At 38.3% G+C, this 18054-nt stretch overlaps 1 protein-coding gene across 1 annotated transcript in view; it reads left to right on the top strand.

The window, feature by feature from the left end:
* The window catches only part of ERICH1 (glutamate rich 1), a 65381-nt gene that overhangs the window by 36516 nt on the left and 10811 nt on the right, over positions 1-18054 (top strand). The window lies entirely within an intron of this gene.

Here is an 18054-nt window from a genome sequence, read left to right on the forward strand (position 1 = left end):
AACCACAGCAAAACATTGCTGTCCTTCATGTTAAGACCCAAATATCCACTGACAGACAACACACTTATTGATTATTAGGTGAGAAAAGGTGACCCTGGCTCATCCTCTTGCTGTGAGGACCCATGTTACTCTTTCTAACAAGACTTATTTCAATGCGTTATTTGCAGTTTTCAAACAGAAAATAAAATAGGGAGCAGGGGAACAGGAAAGCCTTTTGTAAGAATAGGAATTCTGTATTCATATTACCCTGGTGTTTAAATACTCTGGACACTGTAAAAACAGAGTAGAAAGTTTGTTTATAGCATGAAGGGACTTAGTGTGGCTGAGTGGACAAGGAAAATAAGGACAGTAAAAAAAAATGTGTGTAGTGTTAGCCATGTCTTTTTTTTTTCCTCACACAGCTTTCTGCAAGTATTTTGTATGACATACAAAAAATGCTCCTGTCTCATGTTCAAAGTCAGAATCAGGCCTGCCTCATTATTTCATCTTGTTATTCTGTTTTTATAGCAGTAGTTGTAGTTTCAGTAGGTGTAGTAGCTATGGTTTTCAATCTCCACTGGGGAGATTTCTTGATCTCATACACTTTGCCTTTGATTACTGTCCTCTGAAAAATTTACAGGTAGCAGTTTGAAAGTACTGAACAACCCTCAGCACAGCTGTAACCTGTGCCAAGGAAGCTTTGAAAATCATCTTTCATCAATCTGCCATTCACAGTAGCTGTGCTAAATAATTTTATTTATTTCATTCTATTTTTGTTCCATTTTATCCCTGGAAGCAGAAATTGGCTCATAAGTAGAGTTCAAATCAGTAACAGGGCATACTTCACCAGAACTTTCTATACTGTAAAGTGTTGGAGAGAAAGGAAACTCCTGCCTTTGCTATGGGCTCAGGATTGTTCAGTATTACAGGCTGTGTGTTGCCCATGCCATGCATCATCCTCACTCACCCTCTTTCCAGCAATCTCTGTAGGGCTGAAGAAAATGGATATTGCTATAGCAAAAGACAGAAACACCAGTGTACACAAATCTATTGCCATAATCTAGCCAAAATGCAATGCAGGCAATCCGAATTGCATTTCGAGGTTCCCCAGTTGCTTTGAGCAACTTATGATTGAACAAAGTTGTTGCATCTCTGTACCAATAGTTCATTTCCCAGCTGCATTGACTGTGTGCAGGTGGGGAGGAGGCATTAGGGCAAATAGGCAGTCTCTCCTGACAGAAAGTAAATCCCTTCCAACAGTTGCACCTCTGGCTCTATCCAGCTGATAGTGCTGCATCTCATGGACTCCTCTCCTCAAATCTGAATGTGCTCATCTTCTGGGCTGGTATAACCAGCACAGCTGTACTGACTTCACTGGGTCTGCTAGTTTGCAGTTCTGTAGGGGTGTAGTGGGGAACATGGGGAACAGGCCTTCACTGACTTCTGGACACTGCCAGCATCTGACACTTCTTATTTTGATGCAGAGATTTTAAACAATAGCCTTAAACATCTGGTCGTGGTGTAGCTGGTCTAATGACAGCTGAAGTTTTGTGTGAAGTCATCCCTTTTCTGCCTTCTTCTGTACTATTCCATAAGAAATGGGTGACCTTACTTTCTCAAAGCTCTTTGTTTCTGGGTACGTGGATGATATTTGGGAAGGACTTACTTATATCTCACCCAACTAACTCTGCATCTTGCTGTAGAGGGCATAGGAGAGAATGCAGAAAGAGTTTTATGCAACTATTTTTGCTTTATTGGGATGAGGATACCAGTTTTTCACCAATCTAATTGAATGAACATCAATGAAAGGTTTCTTAAGTTGCTTTATTTAAAAAAGAATATTTAAAAGCTGAATTCATAAGCTAATTTTCTGATAAGTCCAACCTTAGGGTGTGTAGAACAGGATGAAAAATGCCACATGACCTGAAGTCCTGACTGCTAGAAACAAATTCTGCCATTCAAATCTTTTTAGTACATTACTCTCAGCGGATGTGGTGGTGGTGGTGGTTTTGGAACAGGTCCACCATGTGAGGGTGACACTAAACTGGATGCCAGCATCCTTGCACAGCTAACCACAAAATTGAATTTATTTTGTTAATTTTCTTTTCACTGGCAAATAGCCATTGCAGTATCACGATGCCAGATATTAAACGTTTCTTTTGGTAGCTTGAATAGTAGGTTAGCTAGATGCAAAAATCTGAAATATAATGGAACTGTAATGGTTGCCACACCTTAAGGAGAACCTAACATATTTAATAAAAAAGATTAATCTTTAGTGTGCAATGAGCTTAATTCCTTTCATGCTTCTGTCTTAAGTTCAACTTAAGTACTTATCTGGAGGGCTTAAGTTTGCAGTGTGTTCACAAACCATTCCAATCTTTTTACATTTAGGTATGCACTCTATTTGAGTAGTATATCAGAATTTTTTGAGTACATACAAGTGGGCATATCTTTTGTCAGTCTGGAAAAATAAATAATCTATTCTATTTTTTGGTCACTGTCTGTCTGAAGATGGGAAGTTAAAAGCTAATACTGTCTGCTGCATGTCTTCTCACATAGAGAATGCTTGTTACTCCCATTACGAAACAGCATGTAAGATAAATTTCCAAAATTATAATGGCATGCAACTTTCAATTGATAAAAATCCAATCTGCTGTAAAACTTTATGGAAAGTGGCTATTAATAAATACAGAACTCTATATCAAGTTGCTCAGCTAGCTTTCCAGAAGAAGCAGCAAAGACATCTTAAGGAGTTCTTAGTGTTCAAGTATGGCACATATTCTTTTCCAGCCTTCATTCAGTATTCTAAAAACCGTAGTTTGTAACTGACAAATTTAGATTAGTTCTCCATTAACTTTTATACAAGGTAGCAGAATTAAATGTGCACCTTTCTTAAGAGTCGTTCTTCAGAGAATCTGACTTTATTGAATGCTCAGATCTAGGCACTTGTCATATCACAAGGTATATAAAATAGTAAAGATTCTGCTGTGGAAACCCGAACATATAAAGACATGAACAAAAACCTGCATATGGTAATGTAGCTGATACTGAGCCAGTGCTGATAGATCAGCACAGAGAGGCAGCAACTGCTGCAGGCTCCAGGGCTGCTCTGCAGGTCTGTAACCCTTCATACCCTGAACTGCTACAATACAGCACATTTATGCATGGATCTAATTTATTTTCCATGTCTTCTCTGAAGATTATGAGAATACTCTACTAAACTGCTTGAATAATTAGAAGAGCGAGGCACCTAGTGATATTACAGTAAGTGATGATAATAAAGTCTGTCTAGGATCAAGCTTCCTGTTTGGGGGAGCCTGTGTCTTTTAATGTGAGCCCAGAAAGGGGAGTGAATCTTATGGGAGCTTTTACACAGCAGTTAAATACCTCAGCTGAACTGTGGCATTTTTACTGAAAAGAACATAATGTCTATCCTTCTTGTTCTTCTGCCAGAGAAAAGAAGTGATTGATTCTTTGTTCAGTACTTTATTTAGTATATAGGTGAACATTGTAGAGGAGAGAAATACTAATTTGTTACAGCTCCTTGAGATACAAAAATACATAGCCTTAGGAGAAGTGGGAAGACTTAAATTAATAAACCAATGATAGAGCTCTTCTGCTTCCATCTCAGGATATATATTTAATTTTGTCCCCTTTTTTTGCCAGCTTTTCTTCTCCTGAGAAAAAATGCCAGACTTTCTTGGTATCCTTTGCAGCACTTGCATTTGCCTCCATGTAGTGGGTTGACCTCGGCTGGATTCCAGACACCCAACAAAGTCTCTCTCTTACTCCCCTCTGCACCTGGACAGGGGAAAGACAATATAACAAAGAGTTCATAGTTTGAGATAAGTTCCAGGAGAGATGACTCATCAAATACTGTCACAGGCTGAGGATATTGAGTTTATTATTTTAAAAAATTAGAGTAGGATAATGGGAAGTAAAAACAGACCTTAAAACACCTTCCCCCTACCTCACCCTCCTTCTCAACTCTGTCTCTTCCCCAGAGGGGAACAGGGACACAGGTACTGGGGGTTATGGTCAGTTCATCATAAATCTCCTGCTGCTCAGGGAGAACAGTCCTTCCTCTGCTCCGGTGTGGGGTTCCCCCCACAGAAGATAGTTCTCCATCAACTTCTCCAATATGAGTCCATCCATGGGTAACAGTTCTCTAGTATGGGGTGCCATCCTTCAAAGACAGGCTGCTCCAGTGTGGGTCCCCCATGGAGTCACAAGTCCCACCAGCAAACCTGCTCCAGTATGAGCTCCTCTCTCCACAGGTCTGCAGGTGCTCCAGCACAGGCCTCCCAGAGGGTCACAGCCTCCTCTCAGGCATCCACCTGCTCTGGTGTGGGCCTCCTCCATGGACTGCAGGGTTATCTCGGCTCCAGCACCTGGAGCACCTCCTGCCCCTCCTTCTGCACTGACCTTGGTGTCTGCAGAGCTGTTCCTCTCATATTCTCACCCTGATCTGCTCTGGCTGCAATTACAACTGTGCAATGACTTTTCCCTTCTCAGCTGTGTTATCCCATGGGTGTTACCATTTCTGACTGGCCCAGCACATCCATCCTGGAGCTGTGTGCCATTGGCTCTGCTGGACATGGAGGAAGCTTCTGGCAGCTGCTCACAGAAGCTACTCCTGTAGCCCCTCCACTACCAAAACCTGGCCATGCAAACCCAATACACTCCATCACTAACTGTCTCCTGGGCTTTGTGCTTTGTCGGTTCAATTTTGGGTGCTTCTTCCCTATCCATGTTTTCTGATACCCCCCTTTTTCTAGTTTTCTCTGCTCTTCAGTGATTCTTTTACTACCATTGCCCACGATTGTTTTAGGGCATACGGGTGCATGGTAAAGTAAGCACTCATAGGTAATTCTGAAATGCTGCTCAACTGAATACTGGTACCATAATCTTGAATATGCTATTGATGGGTAGAGCCTTTAGTGCTAAATATTATACAGCTTTGGATGGAGATTCGTTTTTTTCCTCTAAAAGGGGGGAAGAATTTATCAAGGAGAAATGAAAGATTATCAAATTCAATATGCAGTGTTTCTTTATTACATATGTTATTTATGTGTATGTGTTTCTAATTTTAAGTTGTAAATTGCTTTACTGATTGCATGAAATTAGATGTATAATTCAGTAATCTCAAGGAAAAAATATGTTGCAGTATTTTATTTGACATATATCTAGAAATCACAATGGTATACTGCATTCACTAAATAATCAGGAATGTTAGCATTTGAAAATAATCTTCACACTTTGTTTAGTATAAAACCCGATGTACATTCATAGAGAACTTCAGCAAAAGTTTTAGAGATAGTGTTACATGTTCTTCTGGTGGAACAAGTTGTACATATGCAGAAAAACATCTAAATAAAAGCACAATGATTAAATTATTTGAATGTGTTCTCTAGTGACCTACAATGCTTTTCCTTTTCACTCTGACTCTGTCATTTTTCTTCTATTAAATACATTCTTATAGTAATATATAAATTCTATTAAATTGAAGTGTCTCTAGCAGTTATGTTACAAGCAGTATAAACTGCCATTGTGTATATATCTGTTAGTTCAAATGTATTTACAAGGTTTTTAGACTTCCCTTTTTTATACTTTTTAATGGCAGTAATTTCATACACTTAAACTTAGTTGCAGTGAAATACTTATGTTAAAAGCCAAGTAAATGGAAAGCCCTGAATTATTTTGAGCTGTTTGCAGCCTATTCTCTGGTGATCTTCTGCCAACTTTTTATGTCACTATACTTGTTAGTACAGTGGAAGTTCTCTCTACTGGCTACAGTGTAATTTGATGGCAGAAGTGAATCCTGTGTGAAGTCCTGATTAGCATGTATCTCCTTGTGGAGGATGAGTGAGTAATAAAATACCAGCTGCAGTCTCTCTAGATGCTACCCAGACAGAGAATTAGCCAACACCACCACACAGCCAGGCATCTGCTGTCTCCACTCAGAGGACCCCGATTCCTGGTCCTGCTCTCACAGAGGTCAGTGCTCTGGCCCTTGTCTTCAGAGAACCTAAAGCAAATCCTGAGATTTATTGATTGTTTCACCTGCTGCAAGATTTTTGTGAACTCTATAGTATTCCAGAATGAAAAAAGTCCTGTGAACACAGGATCTGGCTACCAAAGTCAAAATTCCATTTTTTGAGAGGACAGAAACCTGTACTATGTGGCGTCTTGTCCCACTTGGTGAAAGATTACTTTTATGAAGGAATCAGGAGTGGAACTGAACAGTCATTCTTTGTGATTTCAAACCCAGCATTCCAGTGAAACCTTAAGAATCTTGAATTTACTAATAAGGTAGGCAGGTAGCTTGTAACCTTAGTGCAGACTTCTTGGACTTTCTTTTTGGTTTAAATAAGTGGATTTGGATCAGATCTGTCTTGCTTTCTTTTTGCTCTTCACTGGCATATAAGAAAATGTCCCACTTTCTCATAATTTATTTTGAAAATCCTTTGGAAAAAGTAAAAACAACTGAGCTGGGCATGAACCCCTTGATTATTAGGACTTCTGTAGAATATAGTGCATTGGTTTTGGTAGTGTGGTTTGGTTTTGATTTTAGAAAAGCATTTTTTCATATAGTGAACAGCCATCCAGGGGTCTTTATAAAACATTACTTTTCAAGGAGGCAGTTTTGGTGACCTGCATTCCACAGAAGATACTCAGGTTGATACATAAGCAATAGCTTGTGCTTCGTGTATAGCATTTGATAGACCCGTGAGAGTAATAGTAGTATTGTGTAAAAGCAGTTGGATAGTTTGTACAGATAGGAACAGTAGCAATCATGTAATACATGTATTTCTTGCAGAAGCACACAGATCTCTTTAAATTTATGTTACCTGCTTAACTAGTCTGCATTGTCTAGTCAGCTGTAAAAATGTGTGTGTTCTCAAGGTGGAAAAGGCCAAATGAAGCTATAGTCCGTGACTCCAGCAGAACATTTGCATTTAGAATGAGATGTTTTTTCACCTTGTGATTGGTAATTAATTACAATTAGGGAAACTGCTTAAGGAAATTGAAAAATTATTCTTGGGCCTATGTTCCTTGCATCTAAATCCAGAATCTTTACTTCATGTATCTGACTTACAATATTGAGGGCGTTGCTTGTGCCTGGACCCTACAAGAAGGCTCTTATTTATCCTATACAAGTAAAATGAAGAAACTTCTATTTTACATTTTCTTGTTTAAGTAAAATCATGTGTGATGCATATCATCAGGCTCTGAATATAAAAAGGTTATATTCTCCTAGTGTCAGAAAATTTTCTGTGATGTAGCTGTTTTGGGGAAAAGTGAAACATGACGGTCACTTAAGAGTTGGATCCTTGTGGATCCCTTCCAAGTAACGGGATTCTGTGATATCATTTAGCCTAGAGAGGGACTTCCTAGACCCAGATTTATTCCTCTTCTCACATATTTCTTACCTGCTGCTTGGTATTTCATTCAGGAAGAACATCCTGCCTAAAAGTCAACATATATGGTTAAAGTTAGATGCTTGTGGCAGGAATAAGCTCTCTTGGGGAGAACCTTTTTATTCCTACCCCAGAGGAATAGCATTTTACACCAACAAGGAAATTTACTTGCATCCTAGCTGGATTAAGAGTAGTATATATCAGCCAGTCCATGGAAGCAAGTGAGGGATTCATTTAGTAATGAACATCTAAGTGTGTCAAAGACAAAAAAAGTATACATATCCATAGCATATTATGGGTAGTCTGTGATTGACAGCTATTTATGCCTAAGGTTTTATGATGTTGAAAAGAAAAATTAAACCAACTTTATAAAGTTGATAGGCAAGCGTACCAAGCACAGATAAAAAGCATTCACATCACACTGATCTGGACTGGGGGTACAGTGTGTGGTGGAAAAAACTGTGTTCTGCAAGCAGATGACAGATTTTCAAATTCATATGAAATACAAAGTGAAATGTAGACAGATGAATACATGTCCCTTTATCACAGCAGGGTCATGTCATATAACTGAAGAAGAGTAACAATGTCTCTCTTATTTTCAAGGGATTATACTTTTCTTCAATGAGATGCAGAGCAACTCTTATTTTTCAACAACTTAAATGGGAACTAAAAACAACTTGGCACTTTACTAAGCTGAATAGACAAGTTGTTATGCTCTTGTTGCCATTTTAAGTGCATTACTTTCAGGAAGCAGCAAAAGAAATCCTGGAAATGATAGAGACTGATCCATATTATCCATATTATCCTGGTAACATTCTACTGTGCCCGGAAATAGGTGGTCTCCTACTGTAAAGAAGATGTACAATGGATTCAACACCTAGGACAGTAGAATATGCATACTGCATGATCTCTTATTGAGAACTTGTGGCAAAATTATTTCAGTCACTTCCCGAACTTTTTCTTTCTTTTTCTTTTTCTTTTTTTTTTTTTTTTTGTAATGGATGCTTTCAGATGGGTTTTGTTTGTTGATTTGGTTTTTTTGTTTTTTTTTTTTTAATAGTTATGAATAATCAGATGTTTATGTCATATATCATATTCAATTCTTTGAAAATCTGTTGCTGCTTAGTACAGAAACCAGGATGGAGCCCTTAGGAGTTGAGGAGATATACACTGAGAGGGTATGACGTTATAGAATGTGAGGGATGCACAGGTTTAGAGGAATGATGGCCAAGGAATAAATGCTCTGTACAGCGGAGAGCAGAAGTCTGCTGAGAACAATGGGAACCCAGGCTTCAGAGGGACATTCCCTAGAGACCCAGAGAGCTCTGTGCAGACTGTTCTGCAACTCTGGAAGTATCTGGTGTGCTGAACTGAGAACAAGCCTAAGAAAAGAGGATTGATTTACGAGGATGCAGTGGGCAAGGTGGAGATATGGTTATGTATGTGTACTTTTGTTTAGAGTTTTCCTCATTTTGAGTTTTCTCCACCCCCAGAAAAGAAATCAGCTGTTCTAGTGTCTGTTCTAATAAAACCTAGCTTTCTTATTAAAATGCTGGTTTAGAGTGTTCATTATGGAAAAAAAGTTTGAGCACTGTGTGAGTTTGAGCAGTGAGAGCCCACAACTCTGGGCAGGGCAGGGCCCGCTGCAGCACAACATGCAGTCAAGAACAAACCTGCATACTGGGGAGGATTGTGGCACCAGGTTCACATCTATTACAAACTGACAAATGACCAAATTACAGCTGTTCTGGATTTTTCCCTTTGGTGTTGCTCGTTTTTCCAGCATACCTCCCTGCATGTTTATATGTATGATTAGTTCAACATAGAGCACTTGGTCATTAAGAAATTACTTGCTGCTTCAATACACAATTAATTTAAAATGTGATTAATGAAAGTAAGCTTAACCCATGTCCTAAAACATCCCCCTTTTTACAAAGCTGCTTGGAAACTGTGTAAGTAAATTTAATTCAAATCTAGTTTAAGATCCAAAGATAAATGGATGAAGGAGATAGTTTAAAATAAAACACATGGAAGTTCTGCATTCTTTCAGACTTTACTTTTCCGGAGTGTTTTCAAATAGACTTTACTGGAAGAACCATGTAGTAAATTGCAGTTGTGGCACTTCTTTCATATATGGGGTTAAATATATTTTTTTATTAGATGCTTTGTAAAATGTTAAGAAATATTGCAAAATATTGCAAAAAATAGAATTGAGGTGTAAACTGAAATATTGAGGTGATAACTGACATAAGTTGGGGGGTCGTTGCTGAGTGTGTTCATTTTGCTGTGTCAGTGTCTATGTACTTTTATGTATCTCTTCTGTGCCAAAGACTGTACTTTCCTGTAGATTTGCTCTTAAATGCTGTTTTGTCACAAGGGATAACTGTGTATCTGTTTTTCCAGGATTTCCAATTTTCCAGTCTGTGTTCCTATACTCTTAATAACATCTAAACATTTTGTGCTATTTTAGCTGGTATATTTAGAAAGAATATTTTAAATGCTGCACAGGATTTTAAGATTGCAATGTTTCTTATCATTTCTGGTGTTATTCTGATTCTTTAAAGTAACCATTGGTTGAAAACCATCTCTGGGGAAAAAGGCTTTGACAAAAACTCTGAACATGTGTTTGTGTCCTGAAAATTGAAAAAAAGAGCAAATATTTCAAATGAAAATGTGACACCAGGTGTTTAAAATGTTTCCAGTTTTTTAATGAAAGTGTTACAAATCTCCCCCTCCCATTCATAGTGGTGCTATCTGTTCTAATACAAAGATGTAATCTTATTTAGCCAAAGACTAAGAAGATTTCTCTATTTAGTAACAATTAGTCTTGGTGGCTGCTTGAGATTCTTGAACATTTCTGATTTAGTAGTCTTCAAAACAGTTACTGGTTGTCATTGAATCTCTCTTTTTTACTTGTATGTGAGCGTGCTTAGTTTTGTGAATTTACTCTGTTTTCCTCACTGAGTGAACGTAATTCTTAGTGCATTTGGGGTCTACAACTGAGTCCATTTGGGAAGTGCTGTATGATGCCTCTAAATAATGGTGACTGAGTCTGATTGTTTGCACATCCCCTCCAAAATGTCTGAAGACAGTGAGTTTGAAATTTAAAACAATAAAGGATCACTAAAAGGTCAAAATATTTGCTTTCATTTAAAAATTAAGTTATTAAATGGTACAGAATTTGTATCAGAAATATTTGTATTTAAGAAAGATTGGAGGCTTCATCAAGTCCAGTTTTCTGTTTAAAGTGACAGAAGGCCCAAAACATTACTGCTAAAATGTATGCATTGAAATAGTTTCATATGTCTCCTGGATGCCTTAGATCAATATATCTGTGGACTGAGTGTACATACCAAAAAGCAAAACAAGCTTGGAGTCTGTTTCATCATGTATCCAGGTGGGACTGGGAACACTCACTGCTGCAAGATCAGAGAAGCAGAGAGAGAACAATAATGGGCTCTTCAGTTTCCCCCTTAGTGTCTCATCAGGATGTTGTGAAAAGTTTCAGAATTTACACACAGTCAATAAAATAACCAAGACATTGGTTAGTGGGGCTGTGAGAGGAAATGAGACCCTTGACTTTTTATGCTATGTAGAGTTTGTTTCACAAGAGGCACATCACAACAGCAACCATTGGGTTCAACATGCCAGAAAAACAACAGGAAATAAACAACAATCCTCAACAATTCAAGAAGGAGCACTACACAAAAATAAAGATACTTACTAAACCTAAAAAAGGTCAGCTAAGAGAAGGAAGTTGTACCAGGTGGTATGGAAGCTACTTAAGGACACCATATGTGATATTCAAGGCCAGCGCCCACCACCTGTCATGAAAGGCTTGAGAAAAAGCAAGAGAAAGACAGCAGAGCCAGACAACAGAGTAAAGGAAGTTGTTAGAAAGAAGTAGGTGTCTTTAAAAAAACTGAATTCACACCCAAATGATGTATTAAACATATTTAAATGTAAGAACGTGGTAAGACAGGCAAAGGAGTGTTTGAGCAAATGTTATATAGAATAAAACTGACAATAGGTCTTACTTTTGATGCACCAGGAGCAATGTGTCTGCCACTCTTTTGAGCCAATGATCTTGGTGTAGAATGAGTATTTAGAGAGGCCTGTTTCAGAGAAATTAAATAAATCCTTTGCATTGATGTTAGCTGTGGAAAAAAATGCTGTGGAGAGTCCCATGATACAGCACTTCTTCCTGGCTTTTCTGAAAGGATATGTGAATTGAAGTGATTTAATGGTCGTGCAAGATAATAAATTTATAAAATAAAACCAAAAGTACCAGATTTTATTCACCTCAACTTTCTAAAAAAATTTAAGGAAATAAAATTGCCTGTATTACTGACAATGATGCATAGCTACTTGCTTTTCAAATTGCCTTGTTGTCAGAGACTTTGAGGTTAGATAGTGTGAAGCCAGTTGTTTAAAACAGTTCTTAAATCATCCAGGGACCTGCAAGCCTGTTATCCTGTTGTTTGTTTTAGGCAGTTCAGCACAAATTATGATGCAAAATAATATTTGTGGATGCTTGATAACCTGTGATGTGAATGAGACAGATCAACAGAACGTTTGCAAAGAGGAAGTATACAAACATCTTGGAATCTTCGAAGACATAGGAAATACATGGATTAGGATCATGCTACAGCTGATGTGGTTTCCTTGAATTTCCACCAAGTGTTTGGTAAAGCCCCTGTCCAAAAAGGGCACATAGGCATAACATGAAAGATGAAGCCCCAGAATAGATAAGTAGATGAAGAGAATGCAGCAGTTCTCAAAACAGAGGTCACAACAGGAGACTTGTGTTCAATAGATGGTCAGGTAAGAAGAATGAAGTGATATCAGAAGGTTTCCTGATGGCCACATATATATTGACTGCACTAAATGCTTGAGTTGGGTGCAGTGTAATCCCAGATTGAGTGATTTGTCAAAAATGACAGATGAAACACATCTTGGACAGTTGTCAAGTGATGTACTTAGGAAAAAATAACCAGTCAAAATTCACCTGCAAAATGATGAGCACAGAACTGACTGCTACCAAGCAGGAGTAAGATTTTATAATATGATGAATAACCATGAAAACAACATTTTAGCACTCAGCAGCAATCGAAAAGCAAAATTAGGGCAATTCTTAGGGTAAAAAGTGCAAAAGAACAGCCATTATTCTACCTCTGTGCAAGTCCAGAGTTCATGTTTTCTTCTATGCAGTGTGTGGCTACTGTTTGATACAGGGTAAAGTAGTAGGTAGTTGTTTGATGTGACCAAGTACAGTTCATCCTGTGGCAGGAATTTGACTTATGAGTAAGATAAATTCATCTGTATATAGAGTGAGGTGAGCATTTATGATTGAAGATTTATGCATAAAGTGATATCTGCCTTTAACTGATTATTGTCATTAGCATTAATTGGATTTGCTTAAAATCCAGGAGGTAATAGTCCTTTGTGGTAGGCAGCAGTTAAGCAACATTTGCCAGTTTTATGTGAATTCTTCATTTGTTAGCACACATACATGGTATGAATGAAAAAATAAATGACAGTCCCTATCCTAAACAGCTCCCAATCTTTTGCAATTTTCTACAACATTGCAAGTGTTGCACATTAATAGAAGTTTTTAAGTTTTTAAATGGGTTTTCTTTCTCTGATTTCAAATTATTTGAAGCAGCTTCCCGAAAAAAGAGTGAAAAAATAGTAATGTCATTTTGTGTGCCTGAGATCTTTCTGTATCACTTTTATTCTAATGAACCATTCCATTTTATTGCATTCATCAGCCACAGCTTCTCACTCTTGGACAAATTGCAGCTACAAATGTCTTAATTGGCACTAAAAATTACATTCATTTTTACCCTTACAAGATCCTAAACCAAAATTAAACTCCTCTGCTTTGGCTGCATGGTACACCATGGAAGATTCAGCCAGTATCAAGGAGAAGAAAAGAGCTTAAACTGGCTGAAAAATCAGGAGGGCATATGTCCTGTTTCATCTGAAAAAAGGAAACCAACCCAAAGCCAAAAAACCAAAAACCCAACAGAATTACCATGAGCAACATCCAGAGAGCCAACTGTGGGACTTGAACAGGAGAGCCAGCTGCCATACTTGAATCATGATGAGCACATTATATGCATTCCCAAAGCTGAGTGGATATTCTTGGACTCTGTTTTCCTCAGTATGCTTTACATATTTTTTTTCTCTCTCTTTTTTTTCCCCCTGTTCTAGAAGTTTGTTTTAATAATATTCAGGGACCTGATTTTAAAAAATCCCTAGCATTCAAAAATCCCATCTTAGAGCCCAATTTCATTTTGCATACTGTGGAACTTCATATTCCTTAGACTTGCAGGCATCTAAGTAATCAGCCTCCTATTTTTCACTGTCTTCTAGGATGCTGTCTTACAATGTTTCCATCTTTCATTGTCTGAAGGCATTGTCTGAAGGAACTGAAATAGTAAAGATAAACTCAAGGAAGCTTATATTTTCAATCATGGAGTTGCCAGCAGTGTGTTCATGCTGATGGTTATTCTGGACAGGAGGAAGTCAGCTGTTGCTCTTAGCCTATGTTGAGCTTTCTATTTAATCTCTTTGTGTCTCCAGCTGCTCTGATGATGGATACAAAGTAACTTCCTAATATAATAGAACTCAATAAAAGTTAGCTGATTGGGAATCTTCCTGTCAATATTTTTTTTCGATTTTTCATTGTTTTCTGTTTTTCCTTGAAGATAGAAACTGGCTGCACTGACTTTTCATTATCACAATTCAGTAAGCTGTATGTATAAACTAAGTCCTCTTATTTCATATAAAGTCTCTTTTTTCTTTACGTATTTCTACCTCTGTTCTGTTAAGAAAACATGCAGTTCGAATGGAGAAAACATTTAAATTGTTCAGACAAGATAAGATAAGCTGTTAGAAAATTACTTTTTCTTTTAGTGCTGACTTACATTCTGAGGCTGCTCATTCCTAGTTCCGTATCATACAGTCAGTCAGAGTAGTGTGACTTTGCACCTGTGTGGTAAACTGCATCCAAAAAGGAATCTATGGAAAAGAAAAAAAAAAAAAAAAAAAAAAAAAAAAAAAAAAAAAAAAAAAAAGGAACTCTGAACAGTTCCTGAGGAAGGGGTTCTTATTAAGGCTGAAAGAAATGCTTAGAAATTTATGACTGTGACTGGAAAACGTATATGGGCATTCCATCTGGAAGACACTTTGCTCAGTCTGAAAGAGCACCAAATGCAGACTAAACAGGTTAGATAGAGTCAATTGCTCCTGGAGAATTGGATTATGTGATCAATTAAGCAACTTGTGGAGCAGAAATAGTTCTTAGGAGGGGGAAAGGTGACAGACCAATATGGAACAGGAGAAGAATCATCAGCTCTTGTGGAATCAGAGCAAGCTGTAGCTATAGTTATGGCTAGAGTTAGTGTAGTTCAAAAGCTGTTACTATCATTATTACTTAAGTACTCAGTCAACATACTGAGATTGCTTCCATCGTGTATATTTTCCTCCATTTTTTAGAATTACTTACTTTGTCATTGCAAATCTGTCTGTGGGAAAAAGTCTTAGAACCAAATTCATATCTATTGAAAAATTATCAGGCCTCCCTACTGGCTGGAAATGTAAAGAATCATTCAACTGTCGGATCTTGTTTGGGGTTTTTATAAAACAGTGGATTTTGTTAATTAGTAAAAATCATCTGATGAGCAGACTCATGTTAAGAAACACCTTCCTGTGTACTGGTATTTTCTGTAGAAAAGACTGATTCTTCTCAGGTGTTGCAAGCATCTAGTCAGAACTCATCACCTCAATTTCCTTTGTGGTTAATGGAAAGGGAGAGGGAGATGAAGACCTTCAGGTTACATTTCCGTCCCTGCTGGTTTATGATGAGATAAACTGCTTTCTAAAGAAGAAAGTGTCTTTTGGGTTATCATAAGGAGCATAGGTCTAAGTATGCACTAAGTATTTTCAGGCAGCTAAAGCTGTGGGAGGCAGATCCCACTGAATATGTCATTTGTTAAGGTCATTGTGTGGGCTGTGACATAAACTTTATGGTGTATGTTTCTTGTATAACTTTCATATATATTTTAGCATGGCTGTTGTAATCAGGTAGCCTTGCTGGCTGTATGAACAAGCAGTTCTTTTGGCTCCTCTATGCCACACGCATGGGAGATCGATAGCAAACACTACCATTAGTGAAAAAAAGGTTTTACTTCTATTAGCTTGTCAAACAGCTCAGATTAATTGCATGTCACCTTGTTTTCACAAGAGGAGGTAGAAATTAAGTCTATTTTGTTACTCTTTCAAGTCAAATCATATAAATAATTTTGGAGTTTCTTTCTCTGCTAATTTCTGTGAGGGTCCTCCTTTTGCCTGCCAAAATCTTACGGTTCTGGAATTATGCTAAGAAATGGAGCATTACAAGCTTGAACAGTACAACAGCTTTATATAATAGCTTTGGAATATTTTTCCTGTTATTTTCCATCTCTTTTCTTATGTATGCAAACAAGTTGTTAGCTGTTGTGATCACTGATACCAACTGAGCACATGTTTTCGTTGAGCTTTCCCTGCTGATGCACAGGTATGGCTTTTGTTTTTCCTGAGCTGGTAACAGCTCACTTTACTCCTACTGAGTTGTTCAAATTAATCCCTTTGTGTGCATTGCTTTGCATTCGTAAGCATCTAATTGTATTTGTTCCTGATGTTGAATCACTGGTAGCTCCCACACATGGAGCAGTAGATACTAGAATACAGGGCAAAGAATGACCAAAGCTGCTAAAGGAGTGCCACTCTAGCTCTTCAAGAGAACTAGGTAGTCTTGTGTTTGTTTCCTGTGTTGGAGGAAAGTCAGCATAGTTCTGGTTTCCTTTCAGTCAGGCATTTATCTTAATACCTACACATGGGAAGACTACATTCATTCTGCCTTTTGACAGCTTCACTGTGGTCTCTTCAGACCTTCTGCTGTCCTGAGCTACTTAGGATAAGGAAACTCTTGGATTTGACTCAGAACTCTGGTTATCTTAAGCCTTGTCCTGGCTTCTGCCCTGGTTTTTTTCAAGTGATTTCAAACCAAAGAAGGGTGCTTGGCTGCACACCATGCTATAGTTTCACTGAGATTTGGGGGTCTCAGATGCATAAAGAGCAAGGTTAGGCCACTTTGCTGAGAGCATTGATTAAAGTAGTGTTATTAGCAAACAGTACTGTTCAGGTTAACAGAGGGCTGAGAAATTTTGCAAAACAATGTATATATATTTGCAGTGAAATTCACCTATTTTAACACAAAAACTTCCATGAAAACCCAAATTAGATCTCAAGATGAAACACTGATGTTTTGTTTATAGCATCTTTCACCATTCATATCTGCCTTCAGTTCTGATATTTTATTCCTTCAGGATGACACAGACATTATTTTTCCCACATTCCATATGTCCAAATCACATATAAAGATATTTAGCTCAAATACCATGGGTGCGAAACATTCCACACTGTGGGTCCGGGGTGATGTTTGGCATGTCTTTAATGTGCTGTGGTGTTCAATTACAATGCAGCAAATTTATTTTTATGAAGTCTTCTTCATTGAAAGTATGGAAAATTGCTTTGCAGTGAGTCATAAAGAACTAAAAGTCTGTAGTGATATTTAAAGAGAAAGTGGCTTAGAGCTGGCAGAGTTCAAGACAGAAAAAGAAACAGAAATTAAAGAGAGGGCCTCCAACCATGGAGAAAATAGTAACAAAGACTGGTTAGGGGGAGGAGTGTCGAGAAAGCCAAACATACTGAGAATGTCTGAGACAGTTCAGGAGATTATGCATATCATTCTGAAACAAGCATTAGGTTCAGATGTCTCTCCTCTATCACACCAGCCTTAGCCAAGCAAGGCTGCTTCGACCCTAAGAGAATGGTGTAAATCCAGATAAATAAGTGCACTAGGCTCAAGGCACTGTTAGGAATTTAGAAGCATGCAGGTAGGGATTGAGGGAAAGATTAATATCGTAACTTTCTGGAGCAAAACATTAGAATGTGGTGTTTTCACCTTGGCTGAACTCCAGGCACCCACCAAAGCCATTCTATTACTGTCTTTCTCAGCTGGACAGGAGATAGAAAATATTACTAAAAGTTCACAAGATAAGGGCAAGAAGAGGTTACTCACTGATTACTGTCATGGGCAAAACAGACTCAGCTTGGGGAAAATAATTGAATTTATTACAAATCAAAAGTAGAGCAGGATAGTGAAAAGTAAAATCAAATCTTAAAAGCACCTTTCTGTTTTCTCCCCCTCCTTCCCCCCTATCTTCCCAGGCTTAACTTTATTCCCAATTCGCTATTTCCTCCCCACCAGCAGCAAAGAGAGATGGGGAATAAGGGTTACAGGCTCTTCATCTCCTCAGGGAAAGGAGTTCTTCCCCTTCTCCAGCATGGGGTCCATCCAATGGGAGACAATCCTCCAGCATGAGTCCTTCCCACAGACTGCAGCTCTTCATGAACTGCTCCAGCGTTAGTCCTTTCCCACAGCACGCAGTCCTTCAGGAACCGTTCCTCCAGTGTGGGATGTCTGGGGTCACTAGTCCTGCCAGCAAACCTGCTCCAGTGCAGTGTGGGGATAGGGTTCCTATCTCCACAGGGCCACAGATCCTGCCAGGACCCTGCTCCAGCATGGGCTTCTTACGAGGTCACA

The sequence above is a fragment of the Chamaea fasciata genome, unplaced genomic scaffold (genome assembly GCF_029207755.1).
Source record: "Chamaea fasciata isolate MVZ Bird 193981 ecotype frontalis unplaced genomic scaffold, bChaFas1.0.hap1 SCAF_3, whole genome shotgun sequence".
Lineage (NCBI taxonomy): Eukaryota > Metazoa > Chordata > Aves > Passeriformes > Sylviidae > Chamaea > Chamaea fasciata.